This window comes from Triticum dicoccoides, chromosome 4B (genome assembly GCF_002162155.2).
Source record: "Triticum dicoccoides isolate Atlit2015 ecotype Zavitan chromosome 4B, WEW_v2.0, whole genome shotgun sequence".
NCBI classification, from domain to species: domain Eukaryota; kingdom Viridiplantae; phylum Streptophyta; class Magnoliopsida; order Poales; family Poaceae; genus Triticum; species Triticum dicoccoides.
Window position 1 is genome coordinate 328,102,741 of NC_041387.1, and position 17,297 is coordinate 328,120,037.

Sequence of the window (17,297 nt, forward strand, 5' to 3'; positions counted from 1 at the left end):
GCTGTGGCCCGTCTAGCCCAGGCCAGATATCCAGCCCAGATATTAAATTTTTTCAAGCTGAAAATGGCTAGCCCAGCTATACTTTTTTTCGGAATACCCAGGCAAGGTCAAGTTGTTATTCTCCGCCCCGCTGGGCAAATCTTTCCTAGGAGGGATGCATTAGGCTTAACAAAAATGGGCTTTAAGAAATAATAAATGGGATGTAATTATAAAAACTGGGTAGTAACTATAAAAAAATGCACCAAACAGTGATTACTTTATAAAATATTAGTTTTGGATTTTGAAAATTTTAATTTCATTAATTGTTGCGAGCGCAATGTTTTGTTTTACATAATATAAATTTATATTAAAATTGTATTTAATCTGACTAGAAATTTCGGGATAAAAATATTCGGATCCCATCAAAATATAGGAAATTTTATTGAATTCTGTTTTGAACAGTTGGTTGAAATGGGATGTACTTTTAACAAACTGTAAATGGGTTGTAGTAAATTCCATTAGAATTCAAAAATGGGCTACACATTCTTACAAATCTCAAATGGGCTATAAGTTCTCTGCCACACACTTCTGGCCTTACTAAGTTGACGCGTCCCCTAAAAAAATCAGAGTTGACGCGTATGCAAGGCTTTGTCAACTTATAGTCAACACACGGTTCTAGCAGCAGCGGCCGTTGGATGTCCATCCAACAGATGTCGTGCTTCTTCTTCAATCTCGGATATTCTAGCTTCACCCGCCCAAAAAATGATTCCTCCCCCTGACATCTGGGGCGCACCGTTTCGGAAGCTGACCTGTGGGCCTACTAAGTTGACGTACCAAGGGCTTTGTCAACTTAGTCAATATAAATGATTCTAGCTGCAGTGACCGTACAATGTCCATCCAACGGCCGTCGTGCTTCTTCAACCTCTGGTCTTCTTGCTCCAGCCGCCCAAAGCAGCGCCGGTCGTGCCGCCTGCTCCTGCCTCCCGTGGCCGGTTGTGCTGCCGCGGAGGCCTCACCACCCCTACTACTCCCACCGCTGGCCAGGCCATCCCTCCACTCACCCACACCCCATGTTATTCTGCGGCGACGGCAGCGCAGCCGAACCAGTGAACCCTCGTACTCCTCTCCGTGTGTGCATCCATTGCCGCGTCTTCCCTGGCTCCGCGTCGTCCCCTTCCTAGGGCTCGCCGTCGTCCACCGCCATGGTGCTCTCGGCGCGGCGTGGTCAATGTGGTCAAGGAACGACTTCCATAGGACGTGGACTGTACGTGGAGAGGCTGACAGCTGGGTCCGTGGCAGCCGTAGTTGTGATAAATTATTCGCCCACCCGACAGCGAGGACTCACCAGACGGGCCACCGTATTTCGCGAAAAAATGATTCGCCCCCTGACTGCTGGGACCCACGAGCTACATCTTCGCACGCAAGGAAGTGCGTCTGAAAAAAATGATTCGCCCCCCTGACTGTTGGGACCCACCATCTACATCTTCGCACGCAAGGAAGTGCGTCCGGAAAAAAACGATCCGCCCCCTGACTGTTGGGACCCACTAGCTACACCTTCGCACGCAAGGAAGTGCGTTCGGGCAAAAAAACGATTCGCCCCCCTGACTGCTGGGACCCAACAGCTACACCTTCGCACGCAAGGAAGTGCGTCAGGGCAAAAAAAAACGATTCGCCCCTTGACTGCTGGGACCCACCAGCTACATCTTCGCAGGCAAGGAAGTGCCTGACAATCAGGACCCACCTAGTCGAAGCGTACGTGGCGTTGTCATCCTGGTCGCGAACGTGTACGTACATACTGGTCGATGTAGGGGCACGCATGTGTCGTAGTAGAGGCGCGCACGTGTCGTAGTAGAGGCGCTCACGTAGCATGTACACGTACGTACAGCGGCCAGGGTGCAAGAAAGAAAATATGGCCATGTATGTGTACATACGGGCGGGGTCTCGAACGCCTACTCGCGCATACGTACGGCGAGGGCTCGTGTTCATGGGGAGGCAACGGAATGCTTCGTGTTCATGGGGAGGCAACGAAATGCGTCGTGTTCATGGGGAGGCAACGGAATGCGTCGTGTTCATCACGAGGCAACGGAACGCGTGGGATCCAACCAGCTTGGACGGAACGCATGGGAGCCAACCGGCTTGGACGGAACAGACGATGGAAACGAGGCTTGGCATACCGCAGAACGGAGGAAACGGCCTTGTGTTTGACCGGCCATGTTCGAAATGGGGTCCTGTTGATCGGGAGGGGTGTGGCGTACCGCAAAACGGAGGAAACGGACCTCTTACGGTCGAAATGGGGGTCCTGTTGATCGGGAGGGGTGTGGCGTGCTACGTCTTGAGCTTGCGTTGGTTTTCCTCGAAGAGGAGAGGGTGATACAGCAAGTGTAGCGTAAGTATTTCCCTAAGTTTTGAGAACCAAGGTATCAATCCAGTAGGAGGCTCCTCAAAAGTCCCACGCACCTACACAAACAAACTGAGAACTCGCAACCAACGCAATAAAGGGGTTGTCAATCCCTTCACGGCCACTTGCAAAAGTGAGATCTAATAAAGATAGTATGATAAGCTAAATATATTTTTGGTATTTTATGATATAGATGCAAAAAGTAAAGATGCAAATAAAAGTAGATTGAAAGCAAATATGATAAGAGATAGACCCGGGGGCCATAGGTTTCACTAGAGGCTTCTCTCAAGATAGCATAAGTATTACGGTGGGTGAACAAATTACTGTTGAGCAATTGATAGAAAAGCGCATATTTATGAGATTATCTAGGCATGATCATGTATATAGGCATCACGTCCATAACAAGTAGACTGACTCCTGCCTACATCTACTACTATTACTCCACACATCGACCACTATCCAGCATGCATCTAGAGTATTAAGTTCATAAGAACAGAGTAACGCATTAAGCAAGATGATAGGATGTAGAGGGATAAACTCAAGCAATACGATATAAACCCCATCTTGTTATCCTCGATGGCAACAATACAATACGTGCCTTGCAACCCTTTCTGTCACTGGGTAAGGACACCGCAAGATTGAACCCAAAGCTAAGCACTTCTCCCATGGCAAGAAAGATCAATCTAGTAGGCCAAACCAAACTTATAATTTGAAGAGACTTGCAAAGATAACTCAATCATACATAAAAGAATTCAGAGAGGATTCAAATATTATTCATAGATAAACTTGATCATAAACCCACAATTCATCGGATCTCGACAAACACACCACAAAAGGAGTTTACATCGAATAAATCTCCACAAGAGAGGGGAAGAACATTGTATTGAGATCCAAAAAGAGAGAAGAAGCCATCTAGCTAATAACTATGGACCCGTAGGTCTGTGGTAAACTACTCACAACTCATTGGAGGAGCTAGGATGTAGATGTAGAAGGCCTCCATGGTTGATTCCCCCTCCGGCAGAGTGCCGGCGAAGGCTCCAAGATGAGATCTCGCGGATACAGAAGGTTACGGCGGTGGAAATTGTGTTTCGTGGTGCCTCTGGATGTTTTCGGGATACGTAGGTATATATAGGAGGAAGAAGTACGTCGGTGGCCGCTCGAGGGGCCCATGAGACAGGGGGCGCGCCCTACAGGGGGGCGCGGCCTCCTATCTCGTGGAGCCCTCGGCTGCTTCTTGACTTGCACTCCAAGCTCTCCAGATCACGTTCGTTCCAAAAATCACACCCCAACGGTTTCATTCCGTTTGGACTCCGTTTGGACTCCGTTTGATATTCCTTTTCTTCGAAATACTGAAATAGGCAAAAAAACAGCAATATGGGTTGGGCCTCCGGTTAGTAGGTTAGTTCCAAAAATGATATAAATGTGTAAAATAAAGCCCATAAACATCCAAAAGGGATAATATAATAGCATGGAACAATCAAAAATTATAGATACATTGGAGACGTATCAAGCATCCCCAAGCTTAATTCCTGCTTGTCCTCGAGTGGGTAAATGATAAAAAGAGAATTTTTGATGTGGAATGCTACCTAGCATAATTCATAATGTAATTTTCTTTATTGTGGCATGAATGTTCAGATCCAAATGATTCAAAATAAAAGTTCATATTGATAAAAGAAATAGTAATACTTCAAGCATACTAATCACAGTAATCATGTCTTCTCAGAATAACATGGCAAAAGAAAGTTCATCCCTACAAAATCATATAGTTAGGCTATGCTTCATTTTCGTCACACAAAGATGTTCCCAACTTCTATACCCCCAATTACAAGCCAAGCAATTGTTTCATACTTAAATAATCTCAAAAATTTTCAATCTTCGCGCAATACATGAGCGTGAGCCATGGATATAGCACTGTGGGTGGAATAGAATACGATGATGGGGATTGTGTGGAGAAGACAAAAAAGGAGAAAGTCTCACATTTACGAGGATAATCAACGGTCTATGGAGATGCCTATCAATTGATGTCAACATGAGGAGTACGGATTGCCATGCAACGGATGCACTAGAGCTATAAATGAATGCTCAACAAAAGAAAACTAGTGGGTGTGCATCCAACTTGCTTGCTCACGAAGACCTAGGGCATTTGAGGAATCCCATCGTAGGAATATACAAGCCAAGTTCTATAATGAAAAATTCCCACTAGTATGAAAAAGACAACTTATGAGACTCACTATATGAAAAACGTGGTGCTACTTTGAAGCACAATATATGAGACTCACTACATGAAGAACAAGGTGCTACTTTGAAGCACAAGTGTGGAAAAAGAGATAGTAACATTGCCCTTTTTATTTATTTTTTCTTTTTTTCTTTTTTTTTCTTTTTTGGGCTTTTTTTTTGCCTTTCTTCTTTTTTTTTCTTTGGGAAATGTTCTAATAATGATGATCATCACATTTCTATTGATTACAACATATGAATTACAAGTCGAAACTAGAACAAGATATGACTCTATATGAATGCCTCCGGCGGTGTACCGGGATGGTCAATGAATCAAGAGTGACATGTATGAAAAATAATGCATGGTGGCGTTGCCACAAATACGTTGTCAACTACATGACCATGCAATGGCAATATGACAAAAGTAAAGTATGTCATGATGATGATGAACGGAATGGTGGAAAGTTGCATGGCAATATATCTCGGAATGGCTATGGAAATGCCATAATAGGTAGGTATGGTGGCTGTTTTGAGGAAGATATAAGGAGGTTTATGTGTGATAAAGCGTATCGTATCACGGGGTTTGGATGCACCGGCGAAGTTTGCACCAACTCTCAAGTTGAGAAAGGGCAATGCACAGTATCGAAGAGGCTAGCAATGGCGGAGAGGTAAAAGTGCGTATAATCCATGGACTCAACGTTAGTCAAAAGAACTCATATACTTATTGCAAAAATTTAGAAGTCATCAAAAATTAAGTACTACGCGCATGCTCCTAGGGGGATAGATTGGTAGGAAAAGACCATCGCTCGTCCCCGACCGCCACTCATAAGGATGCACAAGCTAGGTACATTTCATGTTTCAAATTTGTTACACAACTTTAACCATATGTGCATGCTACGGGACTTGCTAACTTCAACACAAGCATTCTTTAAATTCATAATCACCCAACTAGCATGACTTTAATATCACTACCTCCATATCTCAAAACAACTATCAAGTATCAAATTGATCATAGCATCCAATTCACTTCCTATGATAGTTTTTATTATACCCAACTTGGATGCTCATCATTCTAGGACCAACTTTATGACCATAGAAAATACCATGTTGTTCTAAAAGACTCTCAAAAAGATATAATGAAGCATGAGAGACTAGGAATTTCTACAAAATTAAGACACCATCGTGCTCTAAAATATATAAGTGAAGCACTAGAGCAAAAACTATCAAGCTCAAAAGATATAAGTGAAGCGCGTAGAGTATTCTAGCAAATTCTAATCAAATAGGCTTCTACCAAAAGGTGTGTACAGCAAGGATGATTGTGTTAAACTAAAAAGCAAATACTAATATAATACACGACGCTCCAAGCAAAACACATATCATGTGGCGAATAAAAATATAGCTTCAAGTAAAGTTACCAATGAACGAAGACGAAAGAGGGGATGCCTTCCCGGGGCATACCCAAGCTTAGGCTTTTGGCTATTCTTGAATATATTGGGGTGCCTCAAGCATCCCCAAGCTTAGGCTCTTGCCACCCTTTATTCCATAGTCCATAAAAGATTTACCCAAAACTTGAAAACTTCACAACACAAAACTCAACAGGAAATCTTATAAGCCCCGTTAGTGAAAGAAACCAAAACCACCACATAAGGTACTGCAATGAACTCATTCTTTATTTAATTTTGTGTTAAACCTACTGTATTACAACTTCCTTATGGTTTATAAACTAATTTACTAGCCATAGATGCATTGAAATAAGCAAACAACACACGAAAAACAGAATATGTCAAAAACAGAACAGTCTGTAGCAATCTGTAACTAACGCAAACTCCTGGAACTCTAAAAATCCTACCAAAATAGGAAGTCCTGGACAATTTTTTTATTGAACAGAAGCAAAAATAATCAACACAAAAGCACATCCTGTTATTTAACAAAATTATATTCGTGCGCGCAAAGTTTCTGTTTTTCAGCAGAATCAAATCAACTATCATCGTAGGTTATCCTATAGGTTCTACTTGGCACAAACACTAATTAAAAGATAAAAACACATCTAAACAGAAGGTAGATGAAAGATTTATTACTAAACAGTATCAAAAACAAAAAACATAAAGAAAATTGGGTTGCCTCCCAACTAGCGCTATTGTTTAACGCCCATAGCTAGGCATAAAAAGCAAAGATAGATCTAACGAGTGCCGTCTTTGGCACTAAATTCATATGTAGCATGCATGATAGATTCATAAGGTAATTTGACTTTCTTTCTTGGAAAGTGATCCATGCCTTTCTTTAAGGGAAATTGGAATCTAATATTCCCTTCCTTCATATCAATAATCGCACCAATCGTTCTAAGGAAAGGTCTACCAAGAATAATAGGGCAAGAAAGATTGCAATCTATATCAAGAACGATAAAATCTACGGGCACCAAATTTCTATTTGCAACAATAAGAACATCATTAATCCTTCCCATTGGTTTTTTAATGGTGGAATCCGCAAGGTGCAAATTTAAAGATCAATCATCAAGATCATGGAAACCTAGAATATCACATAAAGTTTTCGGAATCGTGGAAACACTAGCACCCAAATCACACAAAGCAAAACACTCATAATCTTTAATTCTAATGTTTATAGTAGGTGACCACTCATCATTAAGTTTTCTAGGTATAGAAACTTCCAAATTAAGTTTTTCATCATAAGATTGCATCAAGGCATCAACGACATGTTTGGTAAAAGCTTTATTTTGGCTATAAGCATGAGGAGAATTAACAATGGATTGCAGCAAGGAAATACAACCTTTTAAAGAGAAATTATCATAATCAAATTCCTTGAAATCCAAGATAGAAGGTTCAATATTATTAGAAGTTGAGGATTCTCCAATCTCACTTTTACCAAATTTAGCATTAAGATCTAAAGACTCTGAATTCTTGGGACGCATTCTAGGCAAAGTTGATTCATCATCAGTCCCATAATCATCCAAATTCATATTGCAAAACATAGATCTAATAGGAGACGCATCAATAACTTTAAGATCCTCATCATTATTTTCACGGAAATTAGAAGAACATGCTTTTATAAAGCTATCTTTTTTAGCACGCAATCTAGCAGTTCTTTCCTTACACTCATCAATGGAAATTCTCATTACTTTGAGAGACTCATTGATATCATGCTTAGGAGGAGAATATCTAAGTTTAAGAGAATCAACATCAAGCGAAAGTCTATCAACGTTCCTAGCCAAATCATCAACTTTGAGCAACTTTTCTTCAAGCAAAGCATAAAAATTCTTTTGAGAAATCATAAATTCTTTCACACTATTCTCAAAGTCAGAGGGAATCTTATTAAAATTACCATAGGAATTATTGTAGGAATTTCCATAATTATTAGAGGAATTACTAGGGAACGGTCTAGCATTAAAGTTTCCTCTATAAGCATTGTTTCCAAAACTATTCCTACCAACAAAATTCACATCCATAGATTCATTATTATTCTCAATCAAAGAAGACAAAGGCATATCATTGGGATCAAGAGGAGTATTTTTAGTAGCAAACATCTTCATAAGTTCATCCATCTTTCCACTCAAAACATTGATTTCTTCTATAGCATGCACTTTTTTACTAGAAGATCTTTCGGTGTGCCACTGAGAATAATTAGCCATAATATTATCAAGTAGTTTTGTAGCATCTCCTAACGTAATTTCCATAAACGTTCCTCTCGCGGCCGAATCTAAGAGATTTTTAGAAGCAAAGTTCAAACTGGCATAAAATTTTTGTATGATCATCCATAAATTCAAACCATGAGTAGGGCAATTGCGAAGCATCAATTTCATTCTTTCCCAAGATTGGGCAACATGCTCATGATCAAGTTGTTTAAAATTCATAATATCGTTCCTAAGAGTGATGATCTTAGCGGGAGGAAAATACTTAGAGATAAAAGCATCTTTGCACTTGTTCCAAGAATCAATACTATTTTTAGGCAAAGATGAAAACCAAACTTTAGCACGATCTCTAAGTGAAAATGGAAATAACTTCAATTTGACAATTTTGTTATACATATCTTTCTTCTTTTGCATATCACACAAATCAACAAAATTGTTTAGATGAGTAGCAGCATCTTCACTAGGAAGGCCGGCAAATTGATCTTTCATAACAAGATTAAGCAAAGCGATATTGATTTCACAAGACTCAACATCATTAAGAGGAGCAATCGGAGTACTAAGGAAATCATTGTTATTGGTATTAGAGAAATCACACAATTTGGTAGTATCTTGCGCCATGGCAACAAGTAATCCAACACACAAGCAAACAGAAAAATGGCAAGCGAAAAAGAGAGGAGGAGATTGGGAAAGAGAGGGAGAATAAAACGGCAAGGGTGAAGTGGGGGAGAGGAAAACAAGAGGCAAATGGCAAATAATGTAAATACGAGGGAGATGGGTTTGTGATGGGTACTTGGTATGTCTTGACTTGAGCGAAGACCTCCCCGGCAACGGCGCCAGAAATCCTTCTTGCTACGTCTTGAGCTTGCGTTGGTTTTCTTCGAAGAGGAGAGGGTGATGCAGCAAGTGTAGCATAAGTATTTCCCTCAGTTTTGAGAACCAAGGTATCAATCCAGTAGGAGGCTCCTCAAAAGTCCCACGCACCTACACAAACAAACTGAGAACTCGCAACCAACGCAATAAAGGGGTTCTCAATCCCTTCATGGCCACTTGAGAAAGTGAGATCTAATAAAGATAGTATGATAAGATAAATATATTTTTGGTATTTTATGATATAGATGCAAAAAGTAAAGATGCAAATAAAAGTAGATTGAAAGCAAATATGATAAGAGATAGACCCGGGGGCCATAGGTTTCACTAGAGGCTTATCTCAAGATAGCATAAGTATTACGGTGGGTGAACAAATTACTCTCGAGCAATTGATAGAAAAGAGCATAGTTATGAGATTATCTAGGCATGATCATGTATATAGGCATCACGTCCATAATAAGTAGACCGACTCCTGCCTCCATCTACTACTATTACTCCACACATCGACCGCTATCCAGCATGCATCTAGAGTATTAAGTTCATAAGAACAGAGTAACGCATTAAGCAAGATGACATGATGTAGAGGGATAAACTCAAGCAATATGATATAAACCCCATCTTGTTAACCTCAATGGCAACAATACAATACGTGCCTTGCAACCCTTTCTGTCACTGGGTAAGGACACCGCAAGATTGAACCCAAAGCTAAGCACTTCTCCCATGGCAAGAAAGATCAATCTAGCAGGCCAAACCAAACTGATAATTTGAACAGACTTGCAAAGATAACACAATCATACATAAAAGAATTCAGAGAGGATTCAAATATTATTCATAGATAAACTTGATCATAAACCCACAATTCATTGGATCTCGACAAACACACTGCAAAAAGAGTTTACATCGAATAGATCTCCACAAGAGAGGGGGAGAACATTGTATTGAGATCCAAAAAGAGAGAAGAAGCCATCTAGATAATAACTATGGACCCGTAGGTCTGTGGTAAACTACTCACAACTCATCGGAGGGGCAAGAATGTTGATGTAGAAGCCCTCCGTGGTTGATTCCCCCTTCGGCAGAGTGTCGGCGAAGGCTCCAAGATGATATCTCGCGGATACAGAAGGTTACGGCGGTGGAAATTGTGTTTCGTGGTGCCTCTAGATGTTTTCGGGGTACGTAGGTATATATAGGAGGAAGAAGTACGTCGGTGGCCGCTCGAGGGGCCCACGAGACAGGGGGCGCGCCCTATGGGGGGGCACGGCCTCCTATCTCGTGGAGCCCTCGGTTGCTTCTTGACTTGCACTCCAAGCTCTCCGGATCACGTTCGTTCCAAAAATCACGCTCCCGAAGGTTTCATTCCATTTGGACTCCGTTTGATATTCCTTTTCTTTGAAATACTGAAATAGACAAAAAAACAGCAATATGGGCTGGGCCTCCGGTTAGTAGGTTAGTCCCAAAAATGATATAAATGTGTAAAATAAAGCCCATAAACATCCAAAAGTGGTAATATAATAGCATGGAACAATCAAAAATTATAGATACATTGGAGACGTATCATGGCATACCGCAAAACGGACGAAACGGACCTCCTACGATCGAAACGGGGGTCCTATTGATCGGGAGGGGTGTGGCGTACCGCAAAACAGACGAAACGGACTTGTGTTGGAGCGCTACGGTCGAAACGGGGGCCCTGTTCATCGGGAGGGGTGTGGCATACCGCAAAACGGGACTCCACGGGATACTGTTCATCTCCACTGTCGACCTCCTCCAACCTCCACGGGCTACCGTCGACCTCCACTAGCCTCCACGGGCTCCTGCTCATCTAGCCTTCACCGCGCGCTACTCCACCGGCTACTGTTCAACCACCCCACCACGGGCACCCCTCCGTCGTCTACTATTCATCCAGCCCTCCACACACCACGGGGTCCTGTTCAACCACCCCTCCACGGCCACCCCTCCACTGTCTACTGTTTATCCAGCCCTCCACACCATGGGGTCCTGTTCATCCAGAGGCAACGCCACCGCTCAATGTTCATCCAACCCCCCTCCCCCCCCCGCAACGCTCACTGTTCATCCCAGAGGCAGCATCAATCAGCTTCAGTTAGCAGCAGTAGCAAAGGAATCGCTCGATCGGGTTCAGTTAACAGCCATCGATTGATCGCTCGGGTTTAGTAACGCGTAGCCTGCAGTGCAATCTCTCGGGTTCAGTTAGAGCCCAACGCCTCGCTTGGGTTCAGTTAGAGCCAACGCCTCGCACACATGCACGTACGTGTACGAGAGAAACTCGCATCACTCGGCCCCCGACCTCCCACCGTAACCGGGAACTCCCCGAAATTTTCCTCCCCCTCGCTTCTACCATAGTTTTTTCCGTCATGGACGGCCCAAAGAATGTCATGCAGCTGCGTCTCCGGCCCGCCCAGGACGAAAAGCCCATGTTCTGTCATGATTTTTTGTCATAGAAGTAGGAGCCCACCACATCTATGATGATACCGGGTTCTGTCACAATTATCGTATAGAAGTGTCATATGTATGATAGAAAAAAATTTCGTTCAGCCCAAAATGTAACGGATGTGTCTTTCTTTTGTAGTGTTTCATAATAAGATTCAACAAAGCGGTATTAATTTCACAAGATTCAGCATCGGTAGTAGGAGCAATCGGAGTGCTTATAAAATCATTGTTGTTGGTATTGGAGAAGTCACACAATTTAGTATTATCTTGAGCCATCGTGACAAGCAGTCAATCCAACACACAAGCACACAAGAAGCAAGCGAAATGAGACGAACGGAAGAGGGTGAAAGTGCTAGTTATCGACTAGAGGGGGGGGTGAATAGGCGATTTTTATGAAAGTCTTCAAAACATGGAATTTTCGAAGACAAATAATAGAAACAACCTAATTGATATGCAGCGGAAGATAAACTACAACAAGCAAGCCATAATCAAGTATGCAATAGCATTAACGTTCGAAGATTAATAGCAGCTAGGTAGTAGGATCAGGATGGAAGATAGTATGAAGCCAATCAACAATAGTAGTCGAGCAATGAAGTCAATCAGATAAGATGATAAGCAATGACTTCACGAAGACAAACTCAAGGTAAAGGAGGGAAGAGATAGAACCAGTTGCTTGTTGAAGACACAGGATTTGTTGGACCAGTTCCAGTTGCTGTGACAACTGTACGTCTGGTTAGGGAGGCTGAGATTCAACTCAGAAGACCGTGTCTTCACCTTATTCCCCTTGAGCTAAGGACACCCAGTCCTCGCCCAATCACTCTGGTAAGTCTTCAAGGTAGACTTCCAAACCTTCATAGACTCTGTTCACCCGGCAATCCACAATGACTCTTGGATGCTCAGAACGAGACGCCTAACCGGCTGGAGGATGCACAGTCCTCAAGTGTAATAAGTCTTCAGGTCACACAGACAGAAAGACTTCAGTGATGCCTAACACTCTTTGGCTCTGGGTGTTTGGGTTTTGTCCTCGCAAGGATTTCTCTCTCTCAAATGCTTCGAGGTGGGTTGCTCTCAAACGACAAAAGTCGTATATTAACTCTGAGCAGCCACCAATTTATGGTGTAGGGGGTGGGCTATTTATAGCCACTAGGCAACCCGACCTAATTTGTCCGAAATGACCCTGGGTCACTAAGGAACTGACACGTGTTCCAATGGTCAGATTTCAAACACACATGGCAACTTTACTTGGGCTACAAGCAAAGCTGACTCATCCAACTCTGGATAAGATTTGCACTCATTGTCTTCGCTCGAAGACATAGGATTTGGGTTGAGCATCACTTCAGTCACTCTGACTTAGTTCACTTGGACCCCACTTAACAGTACGGTGGTTCCTATGACTCAACAAAGAAGAAAAGGAAACAACGAAACCACACAGTCTTCGTGCTCCATAGTCTTCACGCAATGTCATCTCATGTCATAGTCTTCAATATGAATATCTTCGCATACCACCATTATCGTCAATGTCTTCATACATTTTTAGGGGTCATCTCCGGTAGGTAAACCGAATCAATGAGGGACACTACCTGCGTTATCCTGCAATTCTCACAAATGCATTAGTCCCTCAACCAACTTTGTCGTCAATACTCCAAAACCAACTAGGGGTGGCACTAGATGCACTTACAATCTCCCCCTTTTTGGTGATTGATGACAAACTGGTTGAAGTTTTCAACGGGGATAAAGTATGTGAAATTGTAAAGGATAGGAATTTGTCTTCATAAGTAACAAGGGCTCCCCCTGAAGATGTGCATATAAATAATTTTGCTTCTGGAATGCAAATGCACATGGCAGGTTGTACTTGTGGAGGTCCACTTCAACTTATGAAGATAATTCATCATGCATGAAATGATATAGCATATAGGATGACATGCATAATGAAAAATGGACGTCTGCAGGATGATCTAAGTGCGGAAGTTATCATCGCACATGGAAATGCAAATAAGTAGCAGACGACCATCAAGTTTAAGTGTTACAACTCAGAGAACCAAATGTTTCAAAACGCAAGAGTTGGAAGCATGAGGCAAAATATAACGCAACCGCCCATATGAACCCGCTTGAAGACTATCAACTCATACGCTTCTCCCCGTTTTGTCAGTAATGACCAAAAAGGTTTGAAGACATAGAGCATCTACTCGTCTTCTTGATGAGGAGGTGAAGCAGCAGGGTTGTTGTCGTTGGGTGGCGGTGCAGATGAACCTGGTGCAGTGTCGATGCGCGCAGTAGTAGTAGGAGGTGGTGAAGTAGCATCATCTTCATCATTGATCACTCTGGCATTTACCGTTGCCGCGGAGGAAGAATATTCAGAGTCTTCAATAGATGGAGTTCTTCGTAAGACAGCATTCCGTGGAGGAGTGGAGTCAAACTAAAATCTTTCATTGAAGCCATCGTCTTGAAGATCTACTTCAGCACTAAGCAGGGTCAAACTCTTCCATGATCGCCGGCAAGTTTCGTGAGCAACAAAGGCATTCTTGGTGGCAAGGTTGCGAATGCGATTGACATCCACCAAGAGGCTTTGCATCTGTCTCTTGAGCCAAAAGTGATGTTTATCCTGTTTCTGATGAAGGGCCACAAGAAGTTCTCAATCATTGAGAACTTGAGAATGCTTCCTAGGCCTTTGGGCAATGGTGCTTTCAGTGGCTTCAGTAGGTGCTCGATGAGGCAGACGAATATTTCCAGCCAATGGATAGATTCGTGTAGCTGCTTGAACACCTTCAATGGGTTGAGTGAAGCTTTGGTGCTCGGCATTCTGAAGACAAAGAGGCTTCTTGGCAGGGTCAGGATATATAGCTTCAACTGACATATCAACCTTAGGTAGAAAAATCACATGATTGCGAGCAGAAGGTTGATAGTTGACAGTAGAGTGTCGCTTTATGAGGCGCATGACCCATGGAGCATAAAACTTCAGACCAAAGAGATCAGAGCCGGAGGCAGCAAGTTGTCTGATGAAGAAATCTTGTGCATTGAAGCTAATGCCATTGAAAATGTAGAAGACCAAAGTCTTCATAGCTCCTTCAAGCTTTGCCGCTGATGAATGTCCTTTGATAGGCCATAGAGTCCGCCGGATGATGTGATATATGGTGCATGGCAGATACTCAAGGTCTTCAACAAACAACTCGGTTGGATATTCAGCGTCACGGGGCAAAGGCTTCATCATGCTCAGCATCTGACTCATATTGGGTTCAGGCCTATGAAAGATGCTTTCCAGGGCATTGTGATGATGTTGACAGCCAGGTTCATAGAGTTCTCCGGGAGTGGAAAGGCCTGTAAGCTCGATGATATCCATAGCTTTGGCTTCATGATGAATGTTTCCGGTCATCCACTCGAGAACCCAAGTCTTCGTATCTCTGTTGTAGCCGTGAATGTGCAGTGTGGCATAGAATTGAAGCAATAGTTCTTCATTCCAGTGTTCTTTATCTGTGACAAAACTGAGCAGCCCAGCATCACGAAAGAAGTCAAGTGCTTCTTCTAAGCAGGGGAGTCCAGTAATGGCTTCAGTGTCGAGGCGCATATGAGGGAAGATGCGCCCTTGATCATACAGAACACAAGAGTAATAGCTTCGCTGCTGATGACTCTAGAACCGATCTGATGCAATTCTTGGCTTCGTGTAGGGGTTCTTCGAGCTATCAAAGAATGTGTTGTGGCTCTTGAAGCCATTTGCATTGAAAGACCCGACAGCGGTGGCAGCACCAGGAAACCTTGGCAGTCTTGGCTTGGGCTTCTGGACTTGAGGCCTATGCTCACCATGATAGTCAAATTGAGGACCAGAGACATTAGGCGGAGGGACCAAAACGGGCCATCTGACTGTTGTTAGCTCTCCGTGGTTATATGCCGCTCAATTGTATAGGGCCTTGGTGGCGGAACAGGAGCAGTGGTAGCAACTGAGGCTTCAGGCTGCACAACAGGTGCTTCAGAAGCAGTAGCCTCACTAGCTTCAGGTGCAGTGGCCGCATTAGCTTCAGGCACACTGGTTGTTGCAAGCTCCACATTAGCTTCAGCCATGACAATGTCATCGGCTTCACTTGCGTTGGTTGTGGCAGCTTCAGGATATTCAACCTCCACTTGAGGAGCTGGAGGGTCAGGCATTGACATGTTCACTTCATGAACTATTTCTTCAGGAATGGGGGGGGTGTAGAGACACGTTCTTCTTGACGTTCTTCATCGGCTGATGCAGCCGGATTGTCTTCAGCAGCAGGTGCTTCAGACGCAGAGACATTTACAGCAGGAGTGGCTTCTGAAAACACATGACATGCAACAGGTTGATGTTGCACTTCTCCTTCTGGAACGCTCGGAAGAGGAGCTTGAGGCCCTGGTCCTTTGCGAAGCCTTTGAAGTACTGGCGACGCTTTTGAAGATGGAGTGGGCAGGCCCTCATCCTCTTTAGCTTGTACGGATGTTGTGACTTGTTGTTGTTGGGGAGTGTTGGGGGAGTCTTGTTCTTGCGGGCGATCAGCCCATGAATCATCCTGTGCAATTGGCGTCAGAGGACGACCAATGCTGATGAGTTCACTGTTCGTATGAACAGGCGATGATACCACATTGTATTCGATCTGAGGAAGAACTTCATCATCTTCAACATTGTCATGATGACCAATGTCTTCAGCAGTGGTGGGTTCAGCTGCTGGAATATCTTCAGCTTCAGGAGCCTCTGTGGAAGCAGGCTCATGAACAGTCATGTGAAGTTCTTGGGATGCAGATGCAGGATGAATCACTAAGATGGGTTCAAAAAAAAGGGGCTCTGTGGGAGCAGCCCGATTCTTCTTAGTCTTGCGCTTCTTCTTGGAGGGAGCGGCATCAGAGGCTTCGGTATTCTTCCTCTTTCCGGCTTCTGCCTCTGCAGCCCTCATCTTCTTCTGTTCTGAAGCGGTTGTGGTGACCTTCGGCTTCGAGCCAGTCATGCTACTTGGGAAGATAATGCGTGGAGCTTCTTGGCTTGAAGGCGCAGGCTGATCAGCAGGAAGCTTCTTCTTTTTCTTTGCTGCCATCCCGGGGTCAATGCCAGGACGGCCAAGTGACTTGCGCTTCTCAGCCTCATTGTAGGCAAGCACACACTTATCAGCCAAACTCTTCATGCGCTCACAAGAGCTTTGAGCTTCTTGGCACTTCTTCAGAAAAGCTTCTTTAAGCCCATGCAGCATGACTTTGAAGTTTCGGACGTCTTGAACACTTAGCTTGGCCACATGCTTCTTGAATTGAGCCTTCTCATAATCAATCTTGTTCTTGAGCTCAACGATTCGCTGAGCGAGAGCCAGCTCAGAAGCAATGGCGCCATTGAAAGAGACGCTGAGGCCAATTGGAAGCTGTAAATCTGCAAAGCTGACGTTTGGGGTGTCGAACCACTCATCAATGAAATTGTGGATGATGGCCACATCAAAGAGAGGCAAGTTGTTGAAGATTTCTGCTTCTTCCTTTCTCTTTATCAGCTGCTCAAGAGCATCATCCGCAAGATCTTCATCACTTGATAGATCAATGGTTCTTCACACAGAATAGCAGCAGGAGTCAGAGCTTGATCAGTATGCCTGACAAGTTGTCTTTTCTTCTCCGTCTTCTTGGAGATACGAGATTGATCTTCAGACTGCACACTGGCTTCAGGAGGTGCAGTGGCCAATGGCTTCACACGAGAAGCTTTTGGAGGTGCGGCTGATGATGAAACCTTAACCTTCTTTGGCTTCTTCGGCCTTGGAGTAGGAGCAGGGGCTT